Genomic DNA, 12,048 nt, shown 5'->3' on the forward strand with positions numbered 1-12,048 from the left:
TTGACTGTTCCATTTTGAACTACTTCAAAATCTTGTCAAGGTATGTACTCATTGAAAAAACTTATCAAGTGTCTTGATGTATCTCTATAGATCTTAACGCTCAATATGTAAGCAGCTTCACCGAGGTCTTTCTTTGAAAAACTCCTTTCAAACACTCCTTTATGCTTTCCGAAAAATTCTACATCATTTCCGATCAACAATATGTCATTCACATATACTTATCAGAAAAGTTGTAGTGCTCACACTCACTTTGTTGTAAATACAGGCTTCACCGCAAGTCTGTATAAAACCATATGCTTTGATCACACTATCAAAGCATACATTCCAACCCCGAGAGGCTTGCACCAGTCCATAAATGGATCGCTGGAGCTTGCACACTTTGTTAGCACCTTTAGGATCGACAAAACCTTCTGGTTGCATCATATACAATTCTTCTTTAAGATATCCATTGAGGAATGCAGTTTTGACATCCATTTGCCAAATTTCATAATCATAAAATGCGGCAATTGCTAACATGATTCGGATAGACTTAAGAATCGTTATGGGTGAGAAGGTCTCAACGTAGTCAACTCTTTGAACTTGTCGAAAACCTTTCGCAACAAGTCGAGCTTTGTAGACATTAACATTACCGTCAGCGTCAGTCTTCTTCTTGAAGATCCATTTATTCTATATGGCTTGCTGATCATCGGGCAAGTCAATCAAAGTCCACACTTTGTTCTCATACATGGATCCCATCTCAGATTTGATGGCCTCAAGCCATTTCACGGAATCTGGGCTAATCATCGCTTCCTCATAGTTCGTAGGTTCGTCATGGTCAAGTAACATGACTTCCAGAATAGGAACCGTACCACTCTGGTGCGGACCTTACTCTGGTTGACCTACGAGGTTCGGTAGTAATTTGATCCGAAGTTTCATGATCATCATCATTAGCTTCCTCACTAATTGGTGTAGGAATCACAGGAACTGATTTCTGTGAAGAACTACTTTCCAATTCGGGACCAGGTACTATTACCTCAGCAAGTTCATCTTTCCTCCCACTCACTTCTTTCGAGAGAAACACCTTCTCTAGAAAGGATCCATTCTTAGCAACGAATATCTTGCCTTCGGATCTGTGATAGAAGGTGTACCCAACAATTTCTTTTTGGGTATCCTATGAAGATGCACTTCTACGATTTGGGTTCGAGCTTATCAATTTGAAACTCTTTTCACATAAGCATCGCAACCCCAAACTTTAAGAAATGATAGCTTAGGTTTCTTGCCAAACCACGGTTCATACGGTGTCATCTCAGCGGATTTAGATGGTGCCCTATTTAACGTGAATGCAGTTGTCTGTAATGCATAACCCCAAAACGATAGTGGTAAATCGGTAAGAAACATCATAAATCGCACCATATCCAATAAAGTACGGTTCCGGTGTTCAGACACACCATTACGCTGTGGTGTTCGAGGTGGCGTGAGTTGTGATGAAACTTATTCCACATTGTTTTAGATGAAGGCCAAACTCGTAACTCAAATATTCGCCTCTGCGATCAGATCGTGGAAACTTTATTTTCTTGTTATGATGATTCTCCACTTCTCTCTGAAATTCTTTGAACTTTTCAAATATTTCAGACTTGTGTTTCATTAAGTAGATATACCCATATCTGCTCAAATCATCTGTGAAGGTCAGAAAATAACGATACCCGTCGCGAGCCTCAACACTTGTTGGACCGCATACATCGGTATGTAGTATTTCCAATAAGTCATTGTCTCACTCCATTGTTCCGGAGAACAGAGTTCTAGTCATCTTGCCCATGAGGCATGGTTCGCAAGTATCAAATGATTCTTAATCAAGTGATTCCAAAAATCCATCTGCATGGAGTTTCTTCATGCGCTTTACACCAATATGACCTAAACGGCAGTGTCACAAATATGTTGCACTATCATTATCAACTTTGCATCTTTTGGCATCAATATTATGTGTATCACTGCGATCGAGATTCAATAAACTATTTACATTGGATGTAAGACCATAGAAGGTTTTATTCATGTAAATAGAACAACAATTAGTCTCTGACTTAAATGAATAATTGTATCGCAATAAACATGATCTAATCATATTCATGCTCAACACAAACACCAAATAACATTTATTTAGTTCCAATACTAATCCCGAAGGTAGAGTGAGTATACGATGGTGATCTTATCAACCTTGGAATCATTTCCAACACACATCGTCACCTCGCCGTTGATGTCTACTACGCAACCTTCTTCTTGTAGACGTTGTTGGGCCTCCAAGTGCAGAGGTTTGTAGGACAGTAGCAAATTTCCCTCAACTGGATGACCTAAGGTTTATCAATCCGTGGGAGGCGTACGTTGAAGATGGTCTCTCTCAAGCAACCCTGCAACCAAATAACAGAGAGTCTCTTGTGTCCCCAACACACCCAGTACAATTGTAAATTGTATAGGTGCACTAGTTCGGCGAAGAGATGGTGATACAAGTGCAATATGGATGGTAGATATAGGTTTTTGTAATCTGAAAATATAAAAACAGCAAGGTAACAAGTAATAAAAGTGAGCACAAACGGTATTGCAATGCTAGGAAACAAGGCCTAGGGTTCATACTTTCACTAGTGCAAGTTCTCTCAACAATAATAACATAATTGGATCATATAACTATCCCTCAACATGCAGCAAAGGGTCACTCCAAAGTCACTAATAGCGGAGAACAAACGAAGAGATTATTGTAGGGTACGAAACCACCTCAAAGTTATCCTTTCCGATCGATCTATTCAAGAGTCCGTAGTAAAATAACACGAAGCTATTCTTTCCGTTCGATCTATCATAGAGTTTGTACTAGAATAACACCTTAAGACACCAATCAACCAAAATCCTAATGTCACCTAGATACTCCAATGTCACCTCAAGTATCCGTGGGTATGATTATACGATATGCATCACACAATCTCAGATTCATCTATTCAACCAACACAAAGAACTTCAAAGAGTGCCCCAAAGTTTCTACCGGAGAGTCAAGACGAAAACGTGTGCCAACCCTTATGCATAAGTTCACAATGTTACGGAACCCGCAAGTTGATCACCAAAACATACATCAAGTAGCTCACGTGAATATCCCATTGTCACCACAGATAAGCACATGCAAGACATACATCAAGTGTTCTGAAATCCTTAAAGACTCAATCCGATAAGATAACTTCAAAGGGAAAACTCAATCCATTACAAGAGAGTAGAGGGGGAGAAACATCATAAGATCCAACTATAGTAGCGAAGCTCGCGATACATCAAGATCGTGCCAAATCAAGAACACGAGAGAGAGATAAAACACATAGCTACTGGTACATACCCTCAGCCCCGAGGGTGAACTACTCCCTCCTTGTCATGGAGATCGCCGGGGTGATGAAGATGGCCACCGGTGAGGGATCCCCCCCCCCTCCGGCAGTGTGCCGAAACAGGGTCCCGATTGGTTTTTGGTGGCTACAGAGGCTTGCGGCGGCGGAACTCCCGTTCTATTGTGTTCCCCGATGTTTTTAGGGTATATGGATATATATAGGTGAAAGAAGTCGGTCAGGGGAGCCACGAGGGGCCCACGAGGGTGGGGGGCATGCCCAGGGGGTAGGGCGCGCCTCCCTGCCTCGTGGCTTCCTCGAAGCTTCCCTGACGTCTACTCCAAGTCTCCTGGATTGCTTCCGTTCCAAAAATAACTCTCCCGAAGGTTTCATTCCGTTTGGACTCCGTTTGATATTCCTTTTCTTCGAAACACTGAAATAGGCAAGAAAACAGCAATTTGGGTTGGGCCTCCGGTTAATAGGTTAGTCCCAAAAATAATATAAAAGTGTTTAGTAAAGCCCATAAACATCCAAAACAGATGATATAATAGCATGAATACTTCATAAATTATAGATACGTTGGAGACGTATCAGCATCCCCAAGCTTAATTCCTGCTCGTCCTCGAGCAGGTAAATGATAAAAGAAATAATTTATGAAGTGTGAATGCTAGCAGGTGCACAAGTTTGATCAATGATAATTTCAATCACCTTTTCTAGCATCATCATATGTCATAACAGTAGCTCATCTCATAAAACTTTTCATGATCAAGTAACAAACTATTCACATGTTAAAGTGTAGATCATAAACTTTCTTGAAAACTAACAGACCGTGTTATTAGTCATCAAACAATTACAATTCATCTTATTTTCAGGAAGAGTCTATGTCAGAGCTTTGATTCAGCAAACTTCACATACTCAATTATCATTTAGTCTTTCACAATTGCTAACACTCACGCGATATTTATGGGTTCAAAGTTTTAATCAGACACAGAGAAAGATAGGGGCTTATAGATTCGCCTCCCAACCTTTTACCTCAAGGGTAATGTCAACAATAATAGTTCATGATGCCTTACATCCAATTGGATATATATATCAGGATCTTTCCAACACAATGTGCTTGCCAAAGGATAAAATGTAAAAAGGAAAGGTGAAGATCACCATGACTCTTGCATAAGATATAAGACAAGAATAAAAGATAGGCCCTTCGCAGAGGGAAGCAGAGGTTGTCATGCGCTTTTATAGTTGGATGCACAAAATCTTAATGCGAAAGAACGTCACTTTATATTGCCACTTGTGATAGGGACCTTTATTATGCAGTCCGTCGCTTTTATTACTTCCACATCACAAGATCGTATAAAGCTTATTTTCTCCACACTAATAGATCATACATATTTAGAGAGCAATTTTTATTGCATGCACCGATGACAACTTACTTGAAGGATCTTACTTAATCCATAGGTAGGTATGGTGGACTCTCATGGCAATACTGGTTTAAGGGATGTTTGGAAGCACAAGTAGTATCTCTACTTGGTGCAAAGAATTTAGCTAGCATGAGGGGGAAAGGCAAGCTCAGCATGTTGAATGATCCATGACAATATACTCTATTTCGGATATAAGAAAACATAACCCATTACGTTGTCTTCCTTGTCCAACATCAACCTTTTAGCATGTCATATTTTAATGAGTGCTCACAATTACAAAAGATGTCCAGGATAGTATATTTATATGTTAAATCTCTCTTCCCTCAATATTCTTTCATGAATTGTTCAAGTGACCAATACAATGTCTGCTAACCTTCAATAAATTTACCACCTCTACTTCTTATATGTGAAGTCATTACTCCCCATGGGATAAGCATATGAAACATATATAATTTCAGATTTTTGATATTTGCTCATTCAACTATTTACTCATAGGATATAAGTGAAGCACACGAGTAAATGACAAACTACTCCAAAAAGATATAAGTGAAGACCAATGAGTAGTTAAATAATTATGTAGCTATATGTGAAGACTCTCTCTCTCATTTAAGAATTTCAGATCTTGATATTTCATTCAAACAGCAAGCAAAAATGACATTCTAAGAATAGCAAACATCACGTGAAGAAGCAAAAACTTTGGATCAACCGATACTAACCGATAGTTGTTGAAGAAGAAAGGTGGGATGCCAACCGGGGCATCCCCAAGCTTAGACGCTTGAGACTTCTTGAAATGTTATCTTGGGGTGCCTTGGGCATCCCCAAGCTTGAGCTTTTGTGTCTCCTTAATCCTCTCATATCACGGTCTCCCTAAATCTCAAAAGCTTCATCCACACAAAACTCAACAAGGACTTGTGAGATAAGTTAGTATAAACCAATGCAAAAACCTTATCATACTCTAATGTAGCAAATCACTAAAATTATTATTCAACATTGCATACTAAATGCCTCTGCATATTTAATAGTCCTATCCTCAAATAGAATCATTAAAGAAGCAAACATATGCAAACAATGCAAACATAGCAGCAATCTGCCTAAACATGACAGTCTGTAAAGAATGCAGCGGGATCCATACTTCCCTAGCTCCAAAAATTATGAAAGAAAATTACCACTGTAGTAAATTTATCAGAGCTTATTATGCAAAAGGTTTCAACATTTTATCACATTCTGAATTTTCTAGGGAATTTTTGCAACAGCGGTAAACTTTCTGTTTTCAAACAGCAACATGTAGACTTGTAAAATAGGCATAGTAAAGGCTATCAATGCCACTTTTATTGAAATAAAAGATGAAAAACATTGTTCTAAACAACATCAAGCAAATCCTAACAAAATAAATTGATGCTCCAAGCAAAACACATATCATGTGGTGAATAAAAATATAGCTCCAAGTAAAGTTACCGATGAACGAAGACGAAAGAGGGGATGCCTTCCGGGGCATCCCCAAGCTTAGGCTCTTGGTGGTCCTTGAATATTACCTCGGGGTGCCTTGGGCATCCCCAAGCTTAGGCTCTTTCCACTCCTTATTCCATAGTCCATCGAATCTTTACCCAAAACTTGAAAACTTCACAACACAAAACTCAACAGAAAACTCGTAAGCTCCGTTAGTATAAGAAAAATAAACCACCACTTAGGTACTGTTGTGAACTCATTATAAATTAAGATTGGTGTAATATCTACTGTATTCCAACTTCTCTATGGTTCATACCCTCCGATACTAGTCATAGATTCATTAAAATAAGCAAACAACACATAGAAAACAGAATCTGTCAAAAACAGAACAGTCTGTAGTAATCTGCATCAAACGCAAACTTCTGGAACTCAGAAAAATTTACCAAAATAGGACGACCTAGATAATTTTTTTATTGATCTACTGCAATTGGAATAAGTATTTTATCACTTTCTTGTGATTTTTAACAATTGTTTTTGTGAGCAGAAAGTTGCTGTCCTTTTCAGCAAGATCAAATAATTATCATCCAAGAAGATCCTATAGGTCTTACTTGGCACAAACACTAATTAAAACATAAAACCACATCTAACCAGAGGCTAGATGATTTATTTATTACTAAACAGGAACAAAAAGCCAGGAACAAAAATAAAATTGGGTTGCCTCCCAACAAGCGTTTTTCTTTAATGCCTTTCTAGCTAGGCATGATGATTTCAATGATGCTCGCATAAAAGATAAGAATTGAAACATAAAAAGAGCATCATGAAGAATATGTCTAGCACATTTAAGTCTAACCCACTTCCTATGCATAGGGATTTTGTGAGCAAACAACTTATGGGAACAATAATCAACTAGCATAGGAAGGCAAAACAAGCACAACTTAAAAAATTTCAACACATAGAGAGGAAACTTGATATTATTGCAATATGTAGAAGCATGTGATCCTCTCTCATAATAATTTTTAGTAGCATCATGAATGAATTCACAATATAACCATCACATAAAGCATTCTTTTCATGATCTACAAGCATAGAAATTTTATTACTCTCCACATAAGCAAAATTCTTCTCTTTCGAAATAGTGGGAGTATCATAAGAGACTCCAATACTATAAATTGTTTCCACGTTAAAAGAGTAGTGTTCAGAAAAGGGGTAATCATAATCATGACAAGTTTTATAAATATAATCATCACTACTCTTTATAGCATAAGTATCATCACAATAATCATCATAAGTAGGAGGCATGCTATCATCATAATAAATTTTCTCATCAAAACTTGGGAGGCTAAAAATATCATCTTCATTAAACATAGCATCCCCAAGCTTGGGACAAACATTAATTGCAGCAAATATATTCTCAAACATGTCATCCTCATCAAACATAGCATCCCCAAGCTTGGGCCTTTTCATATCATAAGCATAATCACTCTCATCATTAATAGTATGGATAGCACCAATAGTGTAGCAATTATCATAATCACAATGAGTAATAGGAGCAACATCATTTGGGAGGGATACCTTTCTACCTTTTCTTCTCCGTATTTTCTTTTTCTTCTTCACATCATGTGTGGGTTTAACCCTCTTTTTTGAGCTCCTTATTGATGAGATAGGTTGAATAGAAGGCTCCTCCTTGTTACCTGATTCATCATAAGAAATAATAGGAGGATATTGGGAAGTCTCTTCCCTTTCGTTAGTATTCTCTTCATCTTCTATTTGTTTTCTTGTCTTTATGTAATTGGCAATATAAGGATTTTCAATGCAATTCACCGCACAATACATAAAAATTTCTTCTAGATCAAAATCAAGAACTTTATCAAGGACAAATTCTGGAAGATCCTTAGTTATACGTTTCATTTCTTCATAACCCAAAAGCAAACTAAGTTCATTATGATGTGCAAGGGAAATCAAGTCATCACAATTTTTGGACACGATACGATCATGAAACAATTTGCATTGGGTATCGAAATGATCACGTTCATTGCAAAGTTCACAAGGACGACAAAGAAAGTTTAAATTTTCAGCACAAACATCTAGCCTTTCTTGCAACCATTTAGTTTCTAAATAATTATGCCTCTTGCAAAACCTATCTTCCCTATTTAGTGTGTACTTGCAAACTCTATGCACTCCACAAAAGTTGACATGCTTATAAGAGACATTTTCATCATGACTAGTGCAATCATCATTAGTACTATGGATATTCAAAGAGTTCATACTAACAACATTGCAATCATGCTCATCATTCAAAGATTTAGTGCCAAACATTTTATAGACTTCTTCTTCTAGCACTTGAGCACAATTTTCCTTTCCATCATTCTCACGAAAGATATTAAAAAGATGAAGCGTATGAGGCAAACTCAATTCCATTTTTTTGTAGTTTTCTTTTATAGACTAAACTAGTGATAAAACAAGAAACTAAAAGATTCGATTGCAAGATCTAAAGATATACCTTCAAGCACTCACCTCCCCGGCAACGGCGCCAGAAAAGAGCTTGATGTCTACTACGCAACCTTCTTCTTGTAGACATTGTTGGGCCTCCAAGTGCAGAGGTTTGTAGGACAGTAGCAAATTTCCCTCAAGTGGATGACCTAAGGTTTATCAATCCGTGGGAGGCATAGGATGAAGATGGTCTCTCTCAAGCAATCCTGCAACCAAATAATAGAGAGTCTCTTGTGTCCCCAACACACCAAATACAATGGTAAATTGTATAGGTGCATTAGTTCGGCGAAGAGATGGTGATACAAGTGCAATATGGATGGTAGATATAGGTTTTTGTAATCTGAAAATATAAAAACAGCAAGGTAACAAGTAATAAAAGTGAGCACAAACGGTATTGCACTGCTAGGAAACAAGGCCTAGGGTTCAAAGTTTCACTAGTGCAAGTTCTCTCAACAATAATAACATAATTGGATCATATAACTATCCCTCAACATGCAGCAAAGAGTCACTCCAAAGTCACTAATAGAGGAGAACAAACGAAGAGATTATTGTAGGGTACGAAACCACCTCAAAGTTTTCCTTTCTGATCGATCTATTCAAGAGTCCGTAGTAAAATAACACGAAGCTACTCTTTCCATTCGACCTATCATAGAGTTCGTACTAGAATAACACCTTAAGACACCAATCAACCAAAACCCTAATGTCACCTAGATACTCCAATGTCACCTCAAGTATCCGTGGGTATGATTATACGATATGCATCACACAATCTCAGATTCATCTATTCAACCAACACAAAGAACTTCAAAGAGTGCCCCAAAGTTTCTACCGAAGAATCAAGACGAAAACGTGTGCCAACCCTTATGCATAAGTTCACAATGTTACGGAACCCGCAAGTTGATCACCAAAACATACATCAAGTAGCTCACGTGAATATCCCATTGTCACCACAGATAAGCACATGCAAGACATACATCAAGTGTTCTCAAATCCTTAAAGACTCAATCTGATAAGATAACTTCAAAGGGAAAACTCAATCCCTTACAAGAGAGTAGAGGGGGAGAAACATCATAAGATCCAACTATAATAGCAAAGCTCACGATACATCAAGATCGTGCCAAATCAAGAACACGAGAGAGAGAGATCAAACACATAGCTACTGGTACATACCCTCAGCCCCGAGGGTGAACTACTCCCTCCTCGTCATGGAGATCGCCGGGATGATGAAGATGGCCACTAGTGAGGGATCCCCCCCCTCCGGCAGGGTGCCGGAACAGGGTCCCGATTGGTTTTTGGTGTCTACAGAGGCTTGCGGCGGCGGAACTCCCGATCTATTGTGTTCCCCGATGTTTTTAGGGTATATGGATATATATATATAGGCGAAAGAAGTCGGTCAGGGGAGCCACGAGGGTGGGGGCGCGCCCAGGGGGGTAGGGCGCGCCTCCCTGCCTCGTGGCTTCCTCGAAGATTCCCTGACGTCTACTCCAAGTCTCCTGGATTGCTTCCGTTCCAAAAATAACTCTCCCGAAGGTTTCATTCCATTTGGACTCTGTTTGATATTCCTTTTCTTTGAAACACTGAAATAGGCAAGAAAACAACAATTTGGGATGGGCCTCCGCCCTCCGGTTAATAGGTTAGTCCCAATAATAATATAAAAGTGTTTAGTAAAGCCCATAAACATCCAAAACAGATAATATAATAGCATGAATACTTCATAAATTATAGATACGTTGGAGACGTATCAGCCCTCAACTAGTCTCTGTTCATTTTGTAACTCCTGTTTCGAGTTACTAATCATAGCAACTGAACCGGTATCAAATACCCAGGGGCTACTATGAACACTAGTAAAGTACACATCAACAACATCTATATCATATATACTTTTGTTCACTTTGACATCCTTCTTATCCGCCAAGTATTTGGGGCAGTTCTGCTTCTAGTGACCATTTCCATTGCAGTAGAAGCACTCAGTTTCAGGCTTGGGTCTAGCTTTGGGCTTCTTCATGGGAGTGGCAACTTGCTTGTCATTCTTATTGAAGTTCCCTTTCTTTCCCTTGCCCTTTTACTTGAAACTAGTGGTCTTGTCAACCATCAACACTTGATGCTTTTCTTGATTTCTACCTTCGCTGATTTCAGCATCGCGAAGAGCTCGGGAATTGTTTTCGTCATCCCTTACATATTATAGTTCATCACGAATTTCCAGTAACTTGGTGATAGTGACTAGAGAACTCTGTCAATCACTATCTTATCTGGAAGATTAACTCCCACTTGGTTCAAGTGATGGTAGTACCCAGACATTCTGAGCATATGTTCACTAGCTGAGCTATTCTCCTCCATCTTGTAGGCAAAGTACTTTGTCAGAGGTCTCATACCTTTTAACTCTTGGAACATTGTATATGCTCCGTGGTGTTCAAAACATTTTTGAAGTCCCTGTTTTAAGCCGTAAAGCATGGCGCACTAAACTATCAAGTAGTCATCATACCGAGCTTTGCCAAACGTTCAGAACGTCTGTATCTGCTCCTGCAATAGGCCCGTCACCTAGAGGTGCATCAAGGACATAATTCTTCTGTGCAGCAATGAGGATAATCCTCAGATCACGGACCTAGTCCGCATCATTGCTACTATCATCTTTCAACTTGTTTTTCTCTAGGAACATATCAAAAATAAACGGGGAGCTACATCGCAAGCTATTGATCTACAACATAGATATGCAAATACTATCAGTACTAAGTTCATGATAAATTAAAGTTCAATTAATCATATTACTTAAGAACTCCCACTTAGATAGACATCCCTCTAGTCATCTAAATGATCACGTGATCCAAATCAACGAAACCATGTCCGATCATCATGTGAGATGGAGTAGTTTTCAATGGTGAACATCACTATGTTGATCATATCTACTATATGATTCATGTTCGACCTTTCGGTCTCAGTGTTCCGAGGCCATATCTGCAAATGCTACGCTCGTCAAGTTTAACCCGATTATTCTGCACGTGCAAAACTGGCTTGCACCCGTTGTATGTGAACGTAGAGCTTATCACACCCGATCATCACGTGGTGTCTCTGCACGACGAACTGTAGCAACGGTGCATACTCAGGGAGAACACTTATACCTTGAAATTTAGTGAGAGATCATCTTATAAGGCTACCGCCAAACTATGCAAAATAAGATGCATAAAAGATAAACATCACATGCAATCAAAATATGTGACATGATATGGCCATCATCATCTTGTGCCTTTGATCTCCATCTCCAAAGCACCGTCATGATCTCCATCATCACCGGCTTGACACCTTGATCTCCATCATAGCATCGTTGTCGTCTCGCCAACTATTGCTTCTAGGACTATCGCTACCGCTTA

The sequence above is a fragment of the Triticum aestivum genome, chromosome 3D, assembly GCF_018294505.1.
Source record: "Triticum aestivum cultivar Chinese Spring chromosome 3D, IWGSC CS RefSeq v2.1, whole genome shotgun sequence".
NCBI lineage: Eukaryota > Viridiplantae > Streptophyta > Magnoliopsida > Poales > Poaceae > Triticum > Triticum aestivum.